This window comes from Cervus canadensis, chromosome 1 (assembly GCF_019320065.1).
Source record: "Cervus canadensis isolate Bull #8, Minnesota chromosome 1, ASM1932006v1, whole genome shotgun sequence".
Taxonomy (NCBI): Eukaryota; Metazoa; Chordata; class Mammalia; order Artiodactyla; family Cervidae; genus Cervus; species Cervus canadensis.
In genome coordinates, this window is record NC_057386.1 from 9,558,642 (window position 1) to 9,580,905 (window position 22,264).

At 51.9% G+C, this 22,264-nt stretch overlaps 1 long non-coding RNA gene across 1 annotated transcript; it reads right to left on the bottom strand.

Annotated features, from left to right (window-relative positions):
* Positions 1-13,734: 13,734 nt before the first annotated feature.
* On the bottom strand, positions 13,735-16,577 carry LOC122442405. Its single transcript, XR_006269648.1, has 3 exons — positions 16,440-16,577; positions 14,072-14,165; positions 13,735-13,994 (listed from the first exon to the last, which is right to left on the bottom strand). It is a non-coding gene; the product is annotated as an uncharacterized LOC122442405 (long non-coding RNA).
* Positions 16,578-22,264: the final 5,687 nt, after the last annotated feature.

Sequence of the window (22,264 nt, forward strand, 5' to 3'; positions counted from 1 at the left end):
AGTTCGCCCCACCCTGACCCGCCAGCCTTTTCATGGTGCCCATGCGGCCTTGGCTGCTGGGCACCCCGCCTCACCACCCTGGTCTCTCCTTTCTTCCTCGTCATCCTCTGCCTGTGCTCACAGCTAGAAGCTTCCCATCTCCAGACCATGGGAACTGAGCCCTTTGATGAGAAATCTACCAGATATACTCATAAGAAGTAGATTACTCAACGGCGGCCTTTTCACACACTCTCTGCTCTGCTGGCAAGAGGACTCAACCGCTGGGGGTGAGTGCAGGTAGAGGGCTCAGCTCTGACCACTGCCCCAAGGAGGCAGGTCAGGGTCAGGACATATCCCAGACTCAGGAAGAAGGAGGACCCTGGGGCTGACAGCTCCTTCTGTGGGCTTCTCTCCTAGCCAGCCTCCCCCACCCTGATCCTAGGGGGCAGCCTAACAGGGGAGCATTAACAGGAGACCCTGATCACACCAGAGACCCCAGTCTGGCCCCCATAGGCATTCTGACCACAGCCTGCCGGACCTCGGCCTGGGTCTGTGGCTCCCGGCAGGACTCAGGACAGACAGGAGGGGGCAGCACCTGCCAGACCAGTTGGGGATGGAGGGGCTTCTGGGACCCTCAGATCACACTCCTATAGCCCCTATTTCCCACCAGGGACGCCCACTTTGGCCCTGCCTCCTTCCCAAAGAGACTGTCTCAAGGCAGAGCCCAGCAGAGCTGGGTGTGTGGCGTGAAGACAGGCCGCACATCACTGCACAGTCTGCGTAAGCAGTTTCGTGATCAGGCGGGAACACTCTCAAGGCCGTTTTGATTTTCATTTCAGTAATTTCATTATTAGTCTTCTTCAGCCCAAGCCAGCTTCTCAGCCTTGGCACTGTTGACCTTGGGGCCAGACCTTTCTCTGGGGGAGTTGTCCCTGTGTCCGGTGGAGTATTGAGCAATATCCCTGGCCTTCCGCTTGAGATGTGATAGCATCTCCCACCCCCAACCAAACTGTCCTCAGACATTGCCCAATGTCCCAGGGGCAGCAGATCCCCTAACTGTCGTGTGTTTAGTCACTGAGTGAAGTGAAAGCCACCCAGTTGTGTCCGACTCTTCGTGACCCCCATGGAGTGTACAGTTCATGGGATTCTCCAGGCCAGAATATGGGAGTAGGTAGGTAGCCTTTGCCTTCTCCAGGGAATCTTGGTCACTAACTCGTGTCCAATTCTTTGTGATCCCATGAACTGCAGCACTCCAGGATTCCCTGCCCAACTAGGGAAACTGATAAAAATCATAGGTCTTGAGACCAACTGCAAAGATATAAATGACAAGGTTCTATTTCTGTAGAGCAGATAGTAATGCAGAGTGGGCCGGGGGTCCCTGTACCCACGTATCACCCAGAGAACGGGCACTCTGCCCACACCTGTTCTCCAGGGAGAGAGGGAAGGCAAGAAATAGTAAGAAGATTGTTGTTTAAAAAGTGCCCATGGGAATTTCCTGGCGCTGCAGTGGTTAGGAATCCACACTCAGTGCTGAGGGCCCAGGGTCAATTCCTAGTTGAGGAACTAAGATCCCACAAGCCACACAGCCAAAAAAAAAAAAAAAGTAAAAAGGGTCCAGGAGCAAATGTGTGATAGTTCATTTATGGGAAAGTTGTATTCTTGCCTGGAGAATCCCAGGGACGGGAGCCTGGTGGGCTGCCATCTATGGGGTCACACACAGTCAGAAACGACTGATGTGACTTGGCAGCGGCAGCAGCATGCATATGCAGGGATGCAGACAGATGTATAAATAGGTGTTCACCAGAAAGTGTGATGCATGTCTCTAAGTGGCAGGAACTTAGGTGACAGGATAGATGTCAGATCCTGCTCCTCGTGTAGGGGGCGCAATTTTTAGATGATGTTGCTGTTCTTTAGTCACTAAGTCATGTCTGACTCCTTTGCAACCCATGGACTGTAGCCCACCAGGCTCCTCTGTAAATGGGATCTCCCAGGCAAGAATACTGGGATGGGTTGCCATTCCCTTCTCCAGGGGATCTTCCTGACCCAGGGATTGAACCCACGTCTCCTGCATTGGCAGGCAGATTCTTTACCACTGAACCACCAGAGAAGCCCTTTCAGATGATGGTCTGACCCTAAAATGGACAGCCCCTGGGGACAGAAATATGGATGGTTTTCTACACTTCCTGTACATCACTACTAAAACCTGCCCCCCAGGCCCTGGCTTCCCAGTGCTCCTGCTCCATCATCTGCGCTGCTCTTGACTCATGCCTTCCATTGGGGTTTTTTGGCTGCACCTTTGGCTAACACTTGGCTAATATTTTATGCCATCCCATAAGGCATCTTCAAGAAGGTGGGACCTGGCCGGTCTCCTTTACTCCTTGCTTCTGCATCTGTCAACTCCCCCTCCCTCCCCTCTCAGGCAGGCCCTCCTCTGGGCAAAGGCAGCCTTGACCCGGGCATGAACCTTGCGCACACCTTAACCCCTGCTCGCCACTATCACAGTCTTCACAGACAGTCCCCACACCAGCCGTGCTGCTCTGATCCAGTCTAGAGTGATTCAGAAGGAAAGAGGTGGTGAACAGAAAGCCCATGAAGTAAGTCGTTGGCTTGAAGACACTGCCACATCTGAAGGATGCAGACAGACAGCAGAGACTGACAGCCCGTACACACTTCCTCCAGGGAGGCAGCTCTGGCACAGCTGTGGTTTCCCCCCTGGACCAGGAAGCCTTTTCAGCCTCTCCTCCATGTTTGGCCATGTTTTGCCTCTGTGACACAGAGGGGTCTCCAGTCCTCCAAGCAGGGCACATCCCTCCTTCTTGGAGTGAGGGAGGGCCGGGGAGAAAGTTTAGCAGAAAGTTCAAAATAAAGTGAAAGTGAAGTCGCTCAGTCCTGTCCGACTCTTTGCGACCCCATGGACTGTAGCCTGTCAGGCTCCTCCATCCAAGGGCTTTTCCAGGCAAGAGTGCTGGAATGGGTTGCCATTTCCTTCTCCAGGGGATCTTCCCAACCCAAGGATTGAACCCCGGGTCTACCCACATTATAGGCACACGCTTTACCGTCTGAGCCACCAGGGTAAAGCCAAAATCCTTTTAGGTTCAAAGGATTTTTTAACAAAAGAAACCACTCGTTACACACAAATAAACAATTTTCAAATTTTTATAGAAGATTATTTGACTTGATTTCAATATGCAGTCATGAAAGGGAAAAAAAAATAGAAATAATAGAAACAAGTAATAGCATATGCATCACCAAGCTGAGACAACCTATATCCAGGCTTGAACAGCGATGGGAGGTCCCTCATTAACAGCAGTTTGGAGTCCCAACTGGGAAAGGGTCCCCCAGCGGTATGTTCACCCCACAGGTGGGATTTCAGATTGCAGTTCTGAGGGCTCCTACTTATCATCCCAGGCCACAAACTGACATCATCATCAGTTTGCCTGCAAAAAGCAGCTCTGGGCTTCCCTGGTGGTCCAGTGGTTAAGAATACACCTGCCAATACAGGGGACATGGGTTCGATCCCTGGTCTGGGAATGCCACAGGGCGACTAAGCCTATGGGCCACAACCACTGAGCCCACGCTCCCCAACAAGAGAAGCCGCCACAATGGGAAACCCACACACCACAACTAGAGAGTGGCCCTTACTCGCCACAACTATAGGAAGTCTGCACAGCAACGAAGACCCAGCACAGCTAACTTGGGGGAAAAAATGCAGCTCTGGTTTAACTTTTGCAATGCTGTTTGTTTCACCTTGGAGCCACAACACTTCTTAGACCCTGTGGACCTGGCCAGGGTGACTTAATAGATTCCAAGACTCACTTCCTTTCTTATCTAAAGTACCGCCTGGCCTGTTGTGCTTGCAGGCAGGCACGGAATCCAGGCAGTGTCCAGGCAGCTCAGAAACAAGTCAGAGGCCTGCTGTCCTGCTTCTAAAGCCTTGAACAAGACCTTGTCCATTTTAATTTCCCTAACAGCTGTTCCTCCTGCGTGGTCTGTGCCCTGGGAGTCTGCACCCTGGAGCTTTCCCCTTCTCCTCTGGCTCCCCACTCGTCTGCCGCCCAGGTATCCCCGAAATGGGCTCCCCTCGGAGCCCCCTTTAGGCTTCCTTTCCATGGAAAACAAAGTACTACACAAGCTAAGCAGCAGCTCTCTTTGGGGCGCTGCTCTGCATTTTCTGGTGCCCAGGCCATTTCCTTCTGGCCCTGGGCATGCGGTCATGTGCTTCCTCTCATGGGCGGGTTAGGGAGCAGGGCCAGCCAGCAGAGATGGGATCAGTGCGCCTCCATCGCCGCCTTTCTCCCGGAAGCAGCCTCAGCTGGCGTTCTGGGGACCAGAGGCTGGCCAGGAACAGGGGGGTTGGGACAGCTGGGGGACTGCTGCCCAGCTCAGCAGGGGAGGGTTGCGGTTGAGTTTTCCTGGTTTCAGGTTCCCCTCCCTGGAAGCCAGAGGCAGGAGGCTCAGGTTTCCCGCCCGCCATCCTACTCTTCCTTTGGTGTTGGGAGTGATGGCCCATGGCCATGATGTCATCGACTAATCCAAACAGAAGGGGGGCTGGTTTGGCGGCGCTGGCTGGCGTCCCATGCTGAGTGCAGCAGTAAATTTCATTTCAAGGCTATGATTAGGACTGTGCCCAAGAATTTCCTCTCTCTCCTTCCTCTCCCCAATCCTATTTTTCTTTCTGTGTTCCTGCCTTGCCTTCTCACCCCCTCAAGTCTCTCTTCTCTGAGGGTGCCTCAGGTTCTCAGCGGGGCCAGCCGGTGGTTGGCATCACCAAGCTCCTTGCATCCCCAGTCCGGTTTTGGATCATCTTCAGATTCCAACCCGCCTCCTTCCCTCTGTAATCAGCAACGTAGCACACAGATGAGGTCCCAGCCCCTAGAGGTTGTCCATGGGCGTCCAGGGTGAGGGCGAAGGGACAGAATGCTTACAACCCCACCTTCAACCTTGAGCTGAATTGTCTGACAAGATAGAGCTCAGGGTATGGGTGGCTCTGGTCACCGACAAAGAGATCAGAAGGCAGCGAGCGGAGCCGGCAAAAGGGCCCTGGAAAGTGACTCATCGGATCCTCAGCGCCATTTCCAGCTGGTGTGTGGAGCTGTGAGTCTGGCTGGTTGAGTCTCTGGTTTTTGGCACTCACACCCTCTCCTCAGCTACGAGACGGCAGCCCAGGGCCACAGGCGAGAGGTGGCCGGAACCCCATCTCCCAGGGCCTGCCAGCCCCTGGTAGAAGTGGGACACATGTGCAGCCCTCCCCCAACCCCCTGCTTCTCCCCTCCTCCCGCACAGCCCCGGTTCTGCCCCAGCGTTCCCTGGCCTGGGAACATGGCCAACGCCGAGTCACTGCTCAGTGGCCCCTACATCCTCCAGCTCAGCCTCTCCTGACAGGTGTCACCGATCACAGAGCCAGGTCGCCTGGACGCCCACAGAGAAAGCATCAGGGGTGCGGAGGCTGCGTCTCAGTCAGCACCAGGCATGCTGGGCTTCCTGCAGATTTGGAGGGTGCCCTGGGTCCCCCTCGGTGCTCCCCACCAAGTTGTGATCTGACTCCTCGGGGCAAGCAGAGGGATGTCCCAGATGTGGCCTCCTGGCTGGCCAGGAGACCCCCCTGTCCACTCCCCCCACCCACCCACTCCAGGCCCCCACCAGACACATCGCTCTCCAGCATTCCTTCCCCACTGAGCCTGGTCACAGCCTTGGAGCCTCCTCATCATGCCCCAGGAGTCAGTGCAGCCAGCCAAAGGGGGCGTGTGATTGATTTCCATCCCAGCGAGGTACCCAGCTGGGGTTGTGCCAGTAGCAGGTCGCCCTAGGGAGAGGTAGAGATGGTAACTGCCCTTCCGTGGCCCATTTACCTGGAATTCTCAGACCCCTTGCATGTTCTCTCATGGGTTGCTCATCTTCATGTCTGCCTTCCCCAAGACTCCCGACTTCTTTAGGTTATAGCTCATTCATTTATTCATTCATTCAGCAAATTTGTGTTGGGCCCCAGCTGTGGGCCAGGCACATGCAGGTGCTGGGGGTGTGGATGGAACAAAAGCAGCCCTTTGCCTCCTACAGAGTGATCCCCCCTTCAGCAGAAATACAGACAGAGATGATGGCAAAGCATGCCAGGGGCTCAGTGGAGGAGCAAGGGCACCAGTAAGGTCTGGGTGGCTTGGGCTAGAGACCTGGAGGTGGTCATAGTTATCCAGACCAAGGGGAGTGCTGCTCTAGGTGGGCTTCCCTGGTAGCTCAATAGTAAAGAATCTAATGCAGGAGACGGGGGTTCGATCCCTGGGTCAGGAAGTTCCCCGGGAGAAGGAAATGGAAACTCACTCCAGTATTCTTGTCTGGGAAATCCCATGGACAGAGGAGCCTGGTGGGGCTATAGTCCACTGGGTTGCAAAGAGTCGGACACGACCTAGTGTCTGAACAACAACGACTACTGTTCTAGACAGAAGGTCCTGGAGGTAGGAGAACGCAGGAGCTCAGGAAGGTCTTGCCAGCTGAGCGCAGACTTGGGTGGGGGCAGGGTGGATCCGGAGGTGAGGGGTGGGAGACGAGACAGCCAGCAGCTGTCCGTGGTGACTCACTGCTGAGCAGAATGATTGGAAACACATGTCCCGCAGAGAGGCGCATGCATTACTCACAGCCCAGGGTTCCTGGACCACATGGGAGGCAAGAGGGAGACCGGTGGGGAGGGAGCGTAGTCGGCGGGGCTGGGGATGGGCTCCCGGCTCTCTCTCGGTGCCCACTGTCTGTGCCTTGCCTTCCTCTGCCGGATAACGTTCCTCAACTCTGGCTGAGTTCCTACTCGATACATTCAAAAAAGCTTTTTATTCTGAGAACTTCCAGACATGTTTATGAGGAGAGAGAACAGTGTAATGTTCACCCACGTCTCCAGTGCCCAGCTTTGAAAACGATCAGCTCATCCAATTTGCTCCCATCAACACGTGCCCCCGTGGATGGCTTGGAAGCAAATCCCAGACGTCGTAGTTCCTCTGTAAACACTGGAAGAACATTTTTGTTGAAGGTCTACCTTCTCTCTTCCCAGCTAGGCAAGCACGTTAACTTTATTTTGTGAGGGTTTCTCACAAGACTTTTTTCTGCTCTTTGGGCAAAACCAGCTCCCAGAATCAGATGAGCTGGGGTTTATCCTCTGTCATCAGCTGTGTGACTTGTGTTCAAGGCTTCACCTCTTCCCATTTCTGCTTCCTCGTTTGGAAAAATGAGATCCCACTGGTAGTCCCACCTACGGTACCTTCCAGGAAGGCATCTAGCAGGTCCCCGATGATATTGTGATGAGGGTACCAAGAAACAAAGCAGGTCTCACAGCTAGGAGGCTGCTGGGGCCCGGATGCCAACCTTAATCTGCAGACTCCAAAGCCTGTTACCTATTGCACACCTTGGGCGTGGTCAGCATACGCAGTCAGCAGGGTTTTTAGTGCCCACTGAGCCAATGTTGTCCAGTGACTTTTGGTCATGATCTGGTCCCCGAAACACCCCTCTCTTGGACACCAGGATTGGGGGGCCTGAGGAAGCGGTTTCTTCAAGAACTCAAGGCCCATGGGGATGAGCAGCAAATGGAGCCTCCCAGCTTATGGGAGGGTGGGGAGAGGGATGAGGAGAGGGCATCTCCCTCCACTTGGATGTAGGTTCGGCTCTTCCCACCTGGAAACAGGTGCTGTCAGTGTAACCCTGAATCTATGGGCTGTAAGGAATAAATACCCAGAGGAGATGGGTTGACTAAAGTGGGCTTTCTTCAAGCGGTGTAGCAAATGTCATGCTAACCCCTGGACGTCTGAAATCTGGAGAACCCTCAGAGCTACTTTATCCCTCTGGCTTCTCTCACTCTCCAGAAAGGCTCATCTCGACCACTTGCCTGCCTCTCTTTCCTTTCTCTCCTCAAACTTCTCTGCATTTTCACAGCTCAACCTGACTGCTCTATCTTCTTGGCCCTTCTATCTAGATCATTCTCATCAGTACAGAATCAATGGACCAGCCAGGGGCAGGTGACTACACCCATACCTGGCTCAGTGACTATGGCTTCTGGTACTAACTGGGTAGGCTTGCTCCTTGGAAGCAAAGCTGTGACAAACGTAGACAGCATATTAAAAAGCAGAGATATTGCTTTGCCAACAAAGGTCCGTATAGTCAAAGCTATGTATTTTTCTAGTAGTCATGTACAACTGCGAGAGCTGGACCATAAAGAAGGCTGAGCACTGAAGAACTGATGTTTTCCAGCTGTGGTGCTGGAGAAGACTCTTAAGAATCCCTTGGACAGCAAAGAGATCAAACCAATCAATCTTAAAGGAAATAAACCCTAAATATTCATTGGAAGGACTGACACTGAAGCTAAAGCTCCGATACTTTAGTGATGGGAAGAGCCAACTCATTGGAAAAGAGCCTGATGCTGAGAAAGATTGAGAGCAGGAGGAGAAGGGGCCAACAGAGGATGAGATGGTTGGATGGTATCATCAACCCAATGGACAGGAGTTTGAGCAGACTCTGGGAAATCGTGAAGGACAGGGAAGCCTGGCATGCTGCAGTCCATGGGGTCACAAAGAGTCAGACACGACTTAGCGACTGAACATCAGCTAACTGTGTATTCAGGTCCTGGGGTCTGAAGGACAGGCTAGCCCAGAAGGGGAACAGGAAGGGACACCTCTCTGGAGTGGACAGCACCCCCCCCCCCCCGGAGACACTCAGGGTGAGGGACAGTCGGGCCCTTGACTCCCTGATGGTGAGTCTCTCATACCCTTGAATCTTTCAGTAGTGGGAGAAGGCAATCAGGTTCTGGGCCCAGGATGATGACTCTGTGCAATTGGCTCAGGAGAGGTTTGGTTCACCAGGGGATTCCTGTGGGGACTGCACCTCCTGGGCCCTGAGATCCTCATACCTTGATGGGGGCAAGAGCCCTATTCGAGGCGATGATGTCAGAACACTGGCCTCATCTCTGACCGTGTCTCCTGGCAGCAGGGGAGGGCAGCAGCCGCTCCAGGCTCGGACGTCGCCTGGAAGGCATGTCTGGGGCTGCTACTCTCTAATAGACTGCCAAAGAAAATATTTTTTGCAGGTTCCTTGTGAGCCGAGGATGGAAATACAACACGCAGCAGGATGAGTGGGGGAGGGAGGCCTGCCTTTCTCCTTGAGTTGGGGAGACACCGGGGGATGGCATAACTTGGACACAGCTGGGTCAGCAGAACCTGGTGGTCAGGAGGGACCCAGGTGAGCAGAGTGGCCAAGAATAGGGAAGGCCCAGGACCAGGGCAGATGATGGGGTTGTTGGAAAAGTGCTCTAAAAAGGTGAATGAGATGACTCAGGCTGAACTGAAGGGCTCTAGCTTAAAATAAGCAAACCGAAAAACAAACAAAAAAAGAACCCTAAGATGTATAGAAATCAGTTGGAGTTTTGAAAGCTCAGATAAACAGAAAGAAAAATTATATAATCAATATTCATACACACAGAAACAATGTTAGTACTTTGGCATCTATTATCCATTTTTTTATTTGCATGTATGTATGTGAACACATATGTAGCAAGTAATATTATATGTTCTACTTTGTAGCTGCCTTATTTTAAACCCAGGAAGGTATCCTGAAGATCTCTCCATGTGATTATTTCCCTGCAATGCTATTTTTAACATCTGCATGGCATTCTGATGTAGGCTCTGCCCAGGAGGCAGGGTGAAGTTGCCAATGGCAGTGCCAGGCTTGATGGTCCCTATAGCTCCCAGTCCCAAAGAGTAAGCAGGTGTCCTCAGCCGTTACTATGGCAAAATACTTGAGGAAGGCTATGATTGGCCAGGCTTGGCTCCTAGGCCCATCCTTAAGCCAATCACTGTGGCCAGCAGGATTGAGGGCTTTGATTGGTTAGGCCTGAGGCACATGCCCATCCTGTAGCCAGGAGGAGGCTGAGGGGAGGGCTGCAGAGCAGGATGAAAAGCACTGATCCCCCCACAGACTGCAAGCCAGTAGGAGCTTCCATAAATATGCATGGAAAGAATGTCCAACAGGGTAGTGGGTCTAAGACTAAAGAACTGTGAGACATGGTCCTTACCCTGAAGAGTCTTACAATTTGAGGGAGACCCCAAAATATGTAAAACCAATTAAAGAAAGGTGAAATGACAAAAATGAAATAAACACAACAGAAGGACTTTATGGCAGGCTAAACCTGGGTTCAAGTCCCATTTCCACCGTGATTTTGGCCAATCTCTTTACTTCGTTGGACCTGAGCTTTCTCATCCATAAAGGGGAAACAATACTCACCACACTCCTCGGGTTACGGCGAGAATTCAACCTAATGACGTAAGAAGAGCCCAACTTGGAGTCTGGCACATAATAAGTGCTTGGTGCGTGTATGTGCGTGCTAAGTCGTTTCAGTCATGTCTGACTCTTTGTGACCATATGGACGGTAGCCCACCAGGCTCCTCTGTCCGTGGGATTCTCCAGGCAAGAATACTGGAGTGAATTGCGCTTTCCTCCTCCTGGGGGTCTTCCTGACCCAGGGATGGAAACTGTGTCTCTTACATCTGTTGCATCGGCAGGCAGGTTCGCCCCCACTAAAGCCACCTGGGAAGCCCCTTGGTAGAGGGTACTTAATATTAGTAGTGGCAAGATTTGTGCGGGGGTGGCAAAGATTGCAATGCACAGACCAGCTGCTTGGAAAAAGCTGAAAGGTGAGTGGTGGATTCATCACAGCACAAAATGGAAACCACTCAAATGTCGGTCAGATGATGACTGGATAAGCAAAATGAGCTGCCTCTGGACCATAGATCAGGATTTAGACATCACAAAGAGTGAAGCGCTAACACACAGAACTTCAAAAACATGCTCAGTGAAAGAAGCCAGACACAGAAGGCCACGTATTGTATGATTCCGTTTATATGAAGTGTTCAGAGTAGGCTCAGGGCTGAAGGAGAGGGGCAGGGGAGATAGACGATTTCTTTTTGAAGTGATAAAAATGTTTTAAAATTACCTATGGAGATGGCTGCATCACTGGGATGTGCTAAAAAAAACTACAGAATTGTATACTTTAAATGGGTGAATTGTATGATACGTGAATCATATCTCCATATAACTTTTTTTTCTCCCCAAAGACACATGAATGGTGGACATTGGATCTTGAAAGCTGGGTTAAATTTGGGTGGTCGGGGTAGAGACTTTCCCTGGGCAGAGGCGGGGAGGGGTGTGTGGGGAGGGGTGCGCAGAGAGGGGAGACAGCCTAGCTTGTGGGCCCGGACCTGGGCTAGGATAGGCTGGCCTGGGCAGGGAGCATCTGAGGATAAGTTGGCAGGGAGGGTGAGTCAGGGGCTGAGGACAGGCGAGCCATTGAAACCAAGTCCACCTAAAATCAGTTTCTTCTGCCAAGTTTGTGATCTGCCTCTCTACTCAGAACGTGATTCCCAGGGACTTCCCTGGCGGTCCAGTGGTTAGGACTCTGAGCTTTCACTGCAGGGGGCACAGGTTCGATCCCTGGTCAGGGAGCTAAGATTCCACATGCTGCATGGCACGGCCAAAACCCAAGCAAGCAACCAGCTGTGATTCCCTTTCTTATCCAACACCTGTTTTCCTCAAGATTGAGGAGTATCAAATAAAACGGGGGATTGAAACAGCCTACCGGCCCCTGTGTCCTTGTCCTTCAAAGCAAAAGTTTTTGTCTCCTTCTCCCAAGCCTCCCCTGAATCTCAGCATGGCTGGCTCAAGAGTTCCTGATTAGGAAATGTGAAGATGTAGAAACAAAGAATATTTGTTGGTCAGGGAAACTGGTAACAATTTAGGCTATAAACCAGCCATGTAGCAGAGTCACTGAACTCCCAGTTCCCTGAAAGATATAGATAAATACATGTTTGACACACATTCCTAAGTTTGCTTTTATGGGAAGCAGACCCCCTCCAGTGAAAACTGCTGATATAAGCAGGTGGACTCCAGACCAGCTGAAACTAGAAATGCTCAAAATTTCACCTTGATGCCAACCGACCAATCAAGAATTGTATGCGAGCTGATCACATACCCTGCATTACCGGCGGCCTGGCTGGAGAGGTACTGAAAGACACTTTTTGTTCCGGGACAAATGTATCAGGACATATAGAGAAGTGCACAAAGCTTAAGTTATGATCTGGATACACACCTGCAAAGTGAAGACACGGAGTGGCCACCATCCGGAACGGTGGAGAGATGGACCATTGCCAGCATTGGGACACACCTCGTGGTCACTCCCTCATGTTGGCCTTAGTCCTGACTGCTAGCACTGGGCAACCACCATGATGGGCTTGTCTTATAGATCAGACCACCCTAAATCCACATCCCCATTTTTCAAAAACCTGTCCTGTCATTTTTGCAAAGATGATTTTATTCATATAGAAAATGCAGGGACTTCCCCCAATGGTCTAGTGATTAAGACTCCAAGCTTCCACTGCAGGGGTCGTGGGTTTGATCCCCAATCAGGAAACTAAGATCCTGCATGCATGCTGCAGCCAAAAAGAAAGAAAGAAAATGCAGTCACTGTTTAGTTGGGTTAAACTTTTCATTTCTTGCCGATAGTTTGTATTTATATGTATTGGGGTGACCGTCTCAGAAGAAAAGGTACCAGGTGGCAGGAATCATGTCTATAGAGATTGCTTGACCCCTGGAATATTCAGAATTTGGTCCAATAATTCCCTTTTCTTCTTGGGGAAGCAGCCCAGAAAAGAACTAAAGGATGGTTCTGCCTCTGCTAGGATGGGAAAAATGTCAAACACGTGGCGGTCTGTGAGTAAGAGAACCGCACCCAGCAATGACAGGTGTGAGTGGCCAGGCTGAGTGTGTGGGTGAGGACCCCTGGGGTGCTGATTCAGGGCTCAGTGTTAGATGAGATTTTTAAACCATTCTTCTTGTTTACACCTGTTGAGCTGGAGTTTTCCTTTCCTTTTCTTTTTTTAATATGGAAGTGAAAGTGTAAGTAGCTCAGTTATGTCTGACTCTTTGCAACCCCATGGACTGTAGCCTGCCAGGCTCCTCTGTCCCTGAAATTCTCCAGGCAAGACTAATGGAGTGGGATTGCCATTCCCTTCTCCAGGGGATCTTCCCAACCCAGGGATTGAACCTGGGTCTCCTGCGTTGCAGGTAGATTCCTTACCTTCTGAGCCACCAGGGAAGGCTTCAAGAATTTGCTGTCCTCCTTAGTGCAAGGATAGCCCCTCCCATTCAGTGAATTAGTGAGGAGTCATGCTAATCTCTGTATCATTCCAATTTTAGTATGTGTTCTGCTGAAGTGAGGACTGGAGTTGTCTTGGATTTGCTGGGGAAAGCAAACCACATAGAGACCCAATGTCTCAACAAGAGCAAGCCGCATCAGCTGCAGAGATCCCACTCTGAAAAGATTGAGACATCTTCCTTATTTTGCTTGTTTCTCACAGAAGGGGCAGACTAGGAACCACCATTCTGGGATCTGCCCTGGGGCTGGGCTCCAACCAGCTGCTCTGAAGTTAAGTTCTGCGGCCCCGAGCAAGGGTGGGGCAGACCCTGCTGCCCACACACTTGACGAGGGTGGGCCTGAGTCTGGGAGCAGAGCAGGGGAATGGAAGGCTGCAGAGTGAGCTGGCTGAACATGCTTTTCCCAGAAACACACTCGGAATGCTCATCTTTTTTTTTCTCTGTTTTCTGAGGCTTTCTTTTATCACGCTCAGCAAAGCTCTGTATGCCCAAGCTCCTTGATGAGGCTGGATGAGCAGGAGGAAATTTACCTTGTGAAAAGTTAACCTTCAATAAAGCAAACAAGAAAGGCTGTGTGTCTTGAGCTGAATGCTTTTATAGCAACGAGGCCAAGTTTATTGCCATGAAATGTGCTGATGGCATAAAAGCACCCAGGCTTGCCTCATCCCAACCACACCCCAGTTTCTCACGAAGGTTCTCCTCAGTCTCTCTACTGCCATCTGCCAAGGGCCACCTCCATGGCCCAGCTACTCCAGTCACCAGGCACCTTCTTGCTTTTCTCCTTGCCTCTTTCCCCAGCGTCACACTGTGGGGAGTTCAGTTGCAATGTGTGTTCTGTGTTTGGGCTTTGAAAACAAGAGACAATGATAGAACAGCACCAGATAAGGAAGCAGAGAAGGGGTTATGATAGTTCATATCATACCTGAAAATTCCAGAAGACTACGTTATACCTGTTCTCATTTATTTCTTCTCCAAGGATGGTTCAAAATATGGAGCGTCACTTGCTGTGCTAAGGACTGAACATAGAGGAATGTTTGAGGCCTGGACTCTTCTTCTAAGGTACTTGTTATCTAATCACTGCTGCTGCTGCTGCTAAGTTGCTTCAGTCGTGTCCGACTCTGTGTGACCCCATAGACGGCAGCCCACCAGGCTCCGCCGTCCCTGGGATTCTCCAGGCAAGAACACTGGAGTGGGTTGCCATTTCCTTCTCCAGTGCATGAAAGTGAAAAGTGAAAGTGAAGTCGCTTAGTTGTGTCCGACTCTTCGAGACCCCATGGACCGCAGCCTACCAGGCTCCTCCGTCCATGGGATTTTCCAGGCAAGAGTACTGGAGTGGGTTGCCATTGCCTTCTCCTGCTATCTAATCACAGACAGACATAAAGACGATTCCTATAATGAAATGGGAAAAATATTACAATAACCTCCTTTGATGGTTAAGATATTCTCAATTATAAGTTACTATGCATCCTACCCATACAGTCTTAAACAGTAAAGTCAAGATTTACTGACTTACATAACTGAAGAGTCCCTATGGAGGGTAGACAATGCTGTGATTGATCAAGGTTTACCCATTCTCTGTGCATCTGTTTCTTTCTCAAATTGGATTGCCTCATGGTCACAAAATGGCTGCCAGTGCAACCAGGCTATAAGCTTCCACATTCAAGTTGCTTTCTTCAGCCATGGACCAGAAGCCTTCAAATTTTCTATGGAATGGTTACCAGCATAGACTTAGAGTCATACAAACCCAAGCTTTAACTCTGTCCCTGCCATCTTCTGGTCTTGTGGGTCTGGGCAATTTACAAATCTTAGTGTCTGTGAAGTCCAGAGAACAGCAGCAGCAGCCTCATTGGGTTGTGGTGGGACGTAATGAAGTGAATGAGACCAAACACTTAGTGCAGCCCCAGCCACAAATGTGGCTGTAGGGGGCACTGGTTGCATCCTGAGCTCCTTGCTTTCCCTGGGGGCCCTACACCTCTCCCACACAGCCCAGACTCACTGGGGAGAGCCAAGTCTTCCCCAGCTCCAGGGATGAGACTCAACCCATCCTCTGGCCTTGGTTATCAGCTTAGTGCTGGGCATGTGCCCCGAGGCTGGCTCAGAGAGAGTAAAGACATTTGCTGGGGGTTGTGGCCAATCATATTTCCAAGATAGTGGCAATGATAGCTCCCGTCCCACCACCTCTTCGTGGATGTGACCTTGGGACACATGAGTGATAAGGACTGCGGTCCATTCCCTTGAATACGGGCAGCCCTTTGTGACCACTGCAACCAACAGAGCAGAAAGGAAGTGATACTGTGTGATTCCTGAGACCAGATCATAAGAAAATCACACATTCCTGCCTTGTTCCCTTGGATCCCAGGTGCCATGCTCTTAGGAAGCCCAAGCAGCTCTGTATGCAGAGGAACCAAGTTCCCAGCTGGCTCCAGCACCAACTTGTCAGCCACATGAGTGAGCCACCTTGAAATGGATTCTCCAAGCCCCAGCTTATCTGCTCCAACTGATGCCATGTAGAGCAAGGATGAACTGTTCTTGTTAAGCCCTGCCCAAATAGCAGGTTTATAAGCAAAATTAAAATTTTGGGGGTGATTTGTTGTACGGAAAAATGTAACCCGAACAGGAATTTGGAAAAAGAGATTCCCTCTGCCATTTAAAGGTTTGAAATAGAGTTGGAGCCACTGCAGCCATTTTGGCATCATGAGGGAAGCCATTGCGAGGCTAAAGTTGCTGCTACAGAGGACAGAAAGAAGAGGTGAGCCTGAACCTAGCCCTCTGAACAGGGCTGAACTGCTAGCTCAACCATCCATGATACCCACACGGCCCCTATACTTTCCGGTTAATATGAACAATAACATCCTCTGCAACATTTAAGCCTTTCTGAATTCGATTTGTTACTCATAACCCAAAGCATCCTAACTAGGATATCGAGTATCACTGACAGGATCACCACCTGGGTTTAAAGCCAAGGGAAATGTCCTGATCAGGCGTCTTAGAGCAGCAACAGTGGTGGCTCTGTGGGGCTGGCCTGGACAGAGCTGGGAGGCAGGGAGACAAGCCAGGACAACTCCTGGGTCAGAGAAGGTGGGCCTCCAGGGGATAGGTCTGGAGAAGAGCCCTGCTGAGGGCAGTTCACAGGTGCTGTGTTTGATCCTCCATGTGATAGAGATCCTCTGTGTGATAGAGATAGAGATATCACTCAGACAGGCAATTGAGCTGTTGACCCTGATTTGGAAAAGGTTGCACCAACCTTTCCCTCCCCCCTCCCCTCTGCACCCATGGGATGGAAAACTTACTTTCCATCAGTGTCCTCACTGGCAGCAAGGAGGGGCTACAGATCTCCAAAAGGATTCCGGAAAGGCCCTGAGGGAAGTGGAAGCTTCCAGGCCCAGCAGCTTGGAAGCTCGTCTGCTGCCCACTGCGCTTGGACAAACCTCTGCCCCCGCTCAGCCTGCTGCCCGCCCTCCATGCGTTCTTGGCTGGTCCCCACCCAGCCTGACCTCAGCCCATCCCACCCTCCAGTCTAGCTGCACAGGCCTCCCTGCCCCCACGCCCCTCACACAGCTGGGAGTTGTTACTGCAAGCTCTCAGATGTTTACTGAAGGCCTCCCTCGGCATTTTCTCTCCTCTGGCAACACAGATTCTTAAAGAGGCCCGGCTAGTTTTGGTCCTCTGGGCCTCGGGACACCCTCCCTCTGGGTTCTCCCCAGAGGTGCCCTCTTGATCTCGTGTGGGGTGCAGGTGCCAGTGTTGGGACAGCTAGGGCTGGCAAGCCAGAGGACTCTCTTCGTGGTCAGCCCTGGGACCGTGGTGGCCAGGCCACTCTGACGGGGTAGGGGCGGCCACCTGACCAGCCTCCTTTTCCTCCCTGGCTACAGGGAGTTTACCCCCACCCTGAGGAAGGCAGCCCGCAGCCCAGAAATACCCCACTGCGCCACAGTGAAGAAAATCCTTCTTGAAGGAGCTGAGGCTTTTAAGCACTTTCAGAAATCCTCTGACCTTGCATGAGACCAGGCAGGCTGCCCGTGCACGTGTCCAACTGGCCCCGCCAAGGTCAGAGGGAGCTGCCCGGCCCAGCGGGGTGGAGGAGCTGGCCTGGCCCGCCATGTGGTCAGCAGTGGGGCCTCCTCGCTGTTCTCAAGGCCAGGGCCACCGAGGAGGGTGCCCCCAGGGGCCTGCCTGGCTGCAGCATCGGCTCCGTGCCAGCAGGGGCCAGCTCCCCTCTCCTCCTCTCTGAACCCCAATCAACGCAAAGCCTCCAAATTACTGGGAAGCCTGAACCCCAATCCTGCAACACTGCCTGTGGGCCGGAGGGGGTGGAGGAATGTTTATGGCTGGGCTGGGGTGGAAGAGCACTGGGGTCTCTAACAGGGGTCTTTGAAAGAGTCAATATTTCTGAAGGTCCTGGCACTGAACTGGACCCCCACAAACATCTGGTCACAATAATAGAAGATTCATAAGCATCTCACATGGGCTGAATGTTTGTGTCCCCCTGAAATCCACATGTTGACAACTAACCCCCAGTACAGTGGGAGCATTAGGAGGTGATCTGGTCAGGAGAGGGAGCCTCAGGAATGGGGTTAGTGTCCTAATAAAGGGCATCCCAGCTGGCACTAGTGGTAAAGAGTCTGCCTGCCAATGCAGGGGACGTAAGAGACACAGGTTCGATCCCTGGGTCGGGAAGATCCTCTGGAGAAGGACATGGCAACCCACTCCAGTATACTTGCCTGGAGAACCCCATGGACAGAGGAGCCTGGTGGCTGCAGTCCACCGGGTCGCAGAGTCGGACATGACTGACGTGACTTAGCATGCATGCGTGTCTTAATAAAAGGGAAGTCAGAGGGCACCTTCACCCTTCTGCCCTGTGAGGATGCAGCCAAAATCAATGGCCATCTATGAACCAGGAAGAGGACCTCATCCAATGCTGAATCAGACTCCAGCCTCCAGAATAGCAAGGACTAAATTTCTGTTTTATAAGCCTCCAGGCTGTGGTGCTCTGTTAGAGCATCCTAAGCAGACTAACACCCACCCTCATCCTCATGACATGAGGGACTGTGGCCCATGGAAGCCTTCAGCTGCCCCAGTGACATCCCCTGGAGAGAGGAAGTGTATCAGTCCCCCTTTACTGAGATCAAGCTAAGGCTCAGAGAAGTGAAGGCTTCTGCCTAAGGTCACCAAGCTGAGAGGAGTCAAACCTGAATACGTGATGCTAAGGCTGTTTCACCATCTTTTGCATTGGATCCATCTGGAAACTGCAGGTCACCTTGCTTGTCTGGTTATAGCTGCAGGGTGAGCAGCAGGGGTGGCCTGGCGCGGCAGCTACAGGGTAAATCCAGGGCAAACAGGGGCTCAGCTTTGGCTTAGATGCTTTCAAGTGGCACCTCCTGGTGAAATGTAATTCAAGGCAATGCCCTCTAAGATGAGAAGGTGGGTAGAAGGGGGTAGCCAAAGGCCTCCCCTGAGGCTGGCTTTTTTGTGCAGGCTTGGGAAGGCCCCAGCAGCAGAGGAGGAGATGATAAAGCCACCAGCCCAAAAGACGGTGAAGGTCAAAAGCAGCCCTGGTTACCAGCACCACCCTCGTAAGTCGTTGTGTTGCCAAGGCAACGCTCCTCCCGAGCTACCCATCCCCGTTCAGGGTCTGCTGTGACTGAAGCGAAAGCCTCCTTAGAAAAGGCTTGAGGCTGGTCTGATGGGGACCAGCTGCTCAGCACAGCACACACACAGTCACGGGGAGCTGCCCTGGGCACCGTCCCCCTCCAGGCAAGGTTCTGGGAAAAGAGTTCAGTGACCCCTCATCTCCCACCTGTGACAGCCTCCCTTCCCCTCGCTTTATTGAGCTGTCCTGGCCATACATCTTGTTCACCACTGCTTTCTCCTGTCTAATCCTTCCCTCACCCCCATTGCAGCAAAAAGGAGATGGAGCTTGGGGAGCCAGAACAGAGCTGACCTACCCAGAAAGGCAGGGCGGGGGCGGGGGGGGGGGTGCAGAGGGGGCGGGTACTGTGATATCGTAAAATGAGAAATATATACTGGGTCTTTGACCCCAGTTCCTGGTATAAGAACTTCCAAAGCCCTTGGAATTTCATGAGAGGGTGAGAGAAGCATCCTTTGGCGTTCGTGAGAAGCCCCTTTTTAACCAAAACTGAGATTACGAGAATGAGGTGGCTCTTGGTGGGCCCACTGGTAACCTCAGGATGGGGCTAGTTGCCATAGGAACCAACCAGCTTCATTAAAGCTTAGAATTTTTAGCCCCACCCCCTTGACCTCTGGGAAGTGGTGAGTTTGTTGTTCAGTCGCTTTGTTGTGTCCAACTCCCTGCGACCCCATGGACTGTAGCACACCAGGCTTCCCTGTCCATCACCATCTCCTGGAGTTTGCTCAGGCTCATATCTATTGAGTCAGTGATGCCATCCAACCATCTCGTCCTCTGTTGTCCCCTTCTCCAGGGCTGGAGTTAATCCTAATGGCCAATGATTTAGCCAATCATGTTTAAGGAATGAGGTCTCCCTGAAAACTCCTAAAAGATGGGGTTCAGGGAGCTCTGTGTGCAGGTGCTGGGAGGGTGGTGAGCAAGTGAACACAGCAGCTCTGCACCCCTCCCCCCACACACACCTTCCAATTGCCTCTTTCTGCATTGCATCCTTTATAATCATCTGCTATTAGTAAGGACAGTGTTTCCCTGAGTTAGAATCACTCTAGCAAATCCTACACCTGAAGAGGGGGTGGTAGGAACTCCCCAACCCTAGCTTGCAACCGGCATCTGAAGTGGGGGTGAGTCATAGCTCAGTTAAGGGACTGAGCTTTTAACTTGTGGGGTCTGCTATAACTCCAGGTAGTGTCAGAGGGCTGGAGATGTGGTATTAGAAACAACAATACAGATTTGGTGTTTGGAGGGTGAAACCCCTCATTTGGAGTCAGAAGTATTGTAACAGTGGCATAGAGGGGCAAAGGCATAAGAGCTTTCAAAGCCTCTGGGTGGCTCCCATAGGCAGCCAGCAGCTGTCACTGGTCTAGACTCCAGGGCGCTTTGCAATTGACTGACCCAGAGTCCCCTGGAGGGCTCGGAGATACAGATTGCAATCCCTAGGTTTTCTGACTCAGGGAGACTGGGGCAGACCCGAGCATTTGCACTGCTAACAAGTTTCCCAGCTTCACTGGGCTGCTGTTTCACAGATTTTACACTTCATCTTCTTACGACTCCAAAAAAGATTCAAGTTCTAAGTGTTTGAGGTTTTTTCTCCCAAGGTGTAGACGTGGGAGCTTCTGGCACAGTTTTGTATCAATGTTTTGTCTGAATGCATGAATTGATTCACTCATTCAACCAAGATTCAAAGGCTACCGTGCTGCTGCTCTGAGCTGGGTGTGCCTGGGATCTGATGGTGAAAAAGATGAAATCAGTCTAGAGGTGGCAGAGACACACGTGAGGTTTGGCCATGCCCTATGGAAGGATGTTAGGGAAATCAAAACAGAGGAAGGTCTTATTCAGGCTTCAGAACCAGAGGCCTAGGCCTCTGACCTGCTTCTGACTCTCCTGGACACTGCCCAGATTCTCTGCCTGCCTGCAAACAACCGAGTCAGAAGGCACTTTAGATAAGATAAGCTTTGAATTTCTTAAGCTCTGGAGGACCTGGCCAATCCCCCAGGGGTCTAAATGCAATCCCATGACTCACCAGGTGAAACAAAGGGATCCTTAAAGTTAAATGTTAAAGTTAAGTGTTGAAATTGTTTATTGTGTATGATGAGTGGTTTCTCAACAAATCCTTCAAACCTAAAATGAAGTAAAACTTTGGGTAAAACAAAAGATTATTGAGTCGGGGGATGGAGTGTGTGTCATGGACACAGGACAGGGTAGCTGCCTCCAGGCTGAAGACAGAGGCTTTCCCCAAGAGTTCAGGCATCTGAGTCACTGGTTCCTACAGTGTGGTCCCCAGAGTGTGGCCTGAAGACCAGGAGTGCTGGCAATACTGGGAGCTGGTTAGAAATGCAGAAGCTCAGGCCCCTTTTAGTAAGAGCCTGAGATCTGAGGCTCCTCCAAGGTTGAGAGGCTCCCAGACCTGAAGGATAAAAAAGAATTAACCTGGTGAGGAGGACGGGAGTGTTTCAGAAGAAGAAATCATCTGTGTGTAGTCTAAGGAAGAAAAGAAGTTCCTCTGAGCAGAGCTAGGATTTGGGGGTGGGTGGAGAAGAAACCCCTTTCCTTGTGAAGGATCCACCACTAGGGACACTCCTGGGGTCTGAGGCCATCTCCAGGATTAGGATCAGAGGGATCAGAGGTGATGGTGAGCTTGGCGAGGCAGAGATCCCCAAGCCTGTTCCTGGCTGGCCCTTGCTAGCAAGGAGCCAGCAGGGCCACCATGACTCCGGCCCTGCACCCTCCCTGTCTTACCAGGCAAGGCAATGACAGCTCCGTCCTGGGGCCCCTCGGCCCCCTCTGGACTGGTTGCCTGGCCTCCCTGAGACTCCTACGTTCATCTGCAGCCTTGTTCGGCCCCTCTCCCAACACCCCCCTGCTCCTTTTCTCTCTTTAGATCACAGCCTGCAGCCGGCTTCCCATGATTCCTCCAAACTGGCTCCAGCTGCTCGTCTGTCCGGGTGCGTGTGTCCTTCTTTCTCCGTCTCTGCCGGTCATGGGCTTGTCTCCTGCAGGCAGAGACCCCGGCTCAGCCTGGAGGGGCCTCCAGGAGAGCCTCCTGTCCCGACAGCCTGCACACACATATCTGGCGCCTGCATCTGTGCAGACGGATCGGGCTGGCACTCGGGCAGCGATCGTGTGGGGACCAGGGAGCCGGGAGAAGGGCTCTGCATTCCTTCCCTGACATTTTGCAACGACCACATGCTTGGCTCTGAGCTCCTGGCGTCCCCACCAGCGACATTCTTTCAGCACATCAGCTGCTGCCACATCAGACCTTTCCTGTCCAGCGCTCCCTGAGGCCCCGGGGCCTGCTACCTTCACCCAGGGTCACATGGGTGAGGCACCAACCAGTCATCCTGAATTCTGGCCATTTCAGGTCTGAGCCACTTTGTGTGAGGCTGTGGCCAAAACCTAAAGGCTGAGGGCCTGAGCAGGGGGAAACGGCTTTTTAAAAACACTTCATTATATGACATTTTCACCTCCATGAAA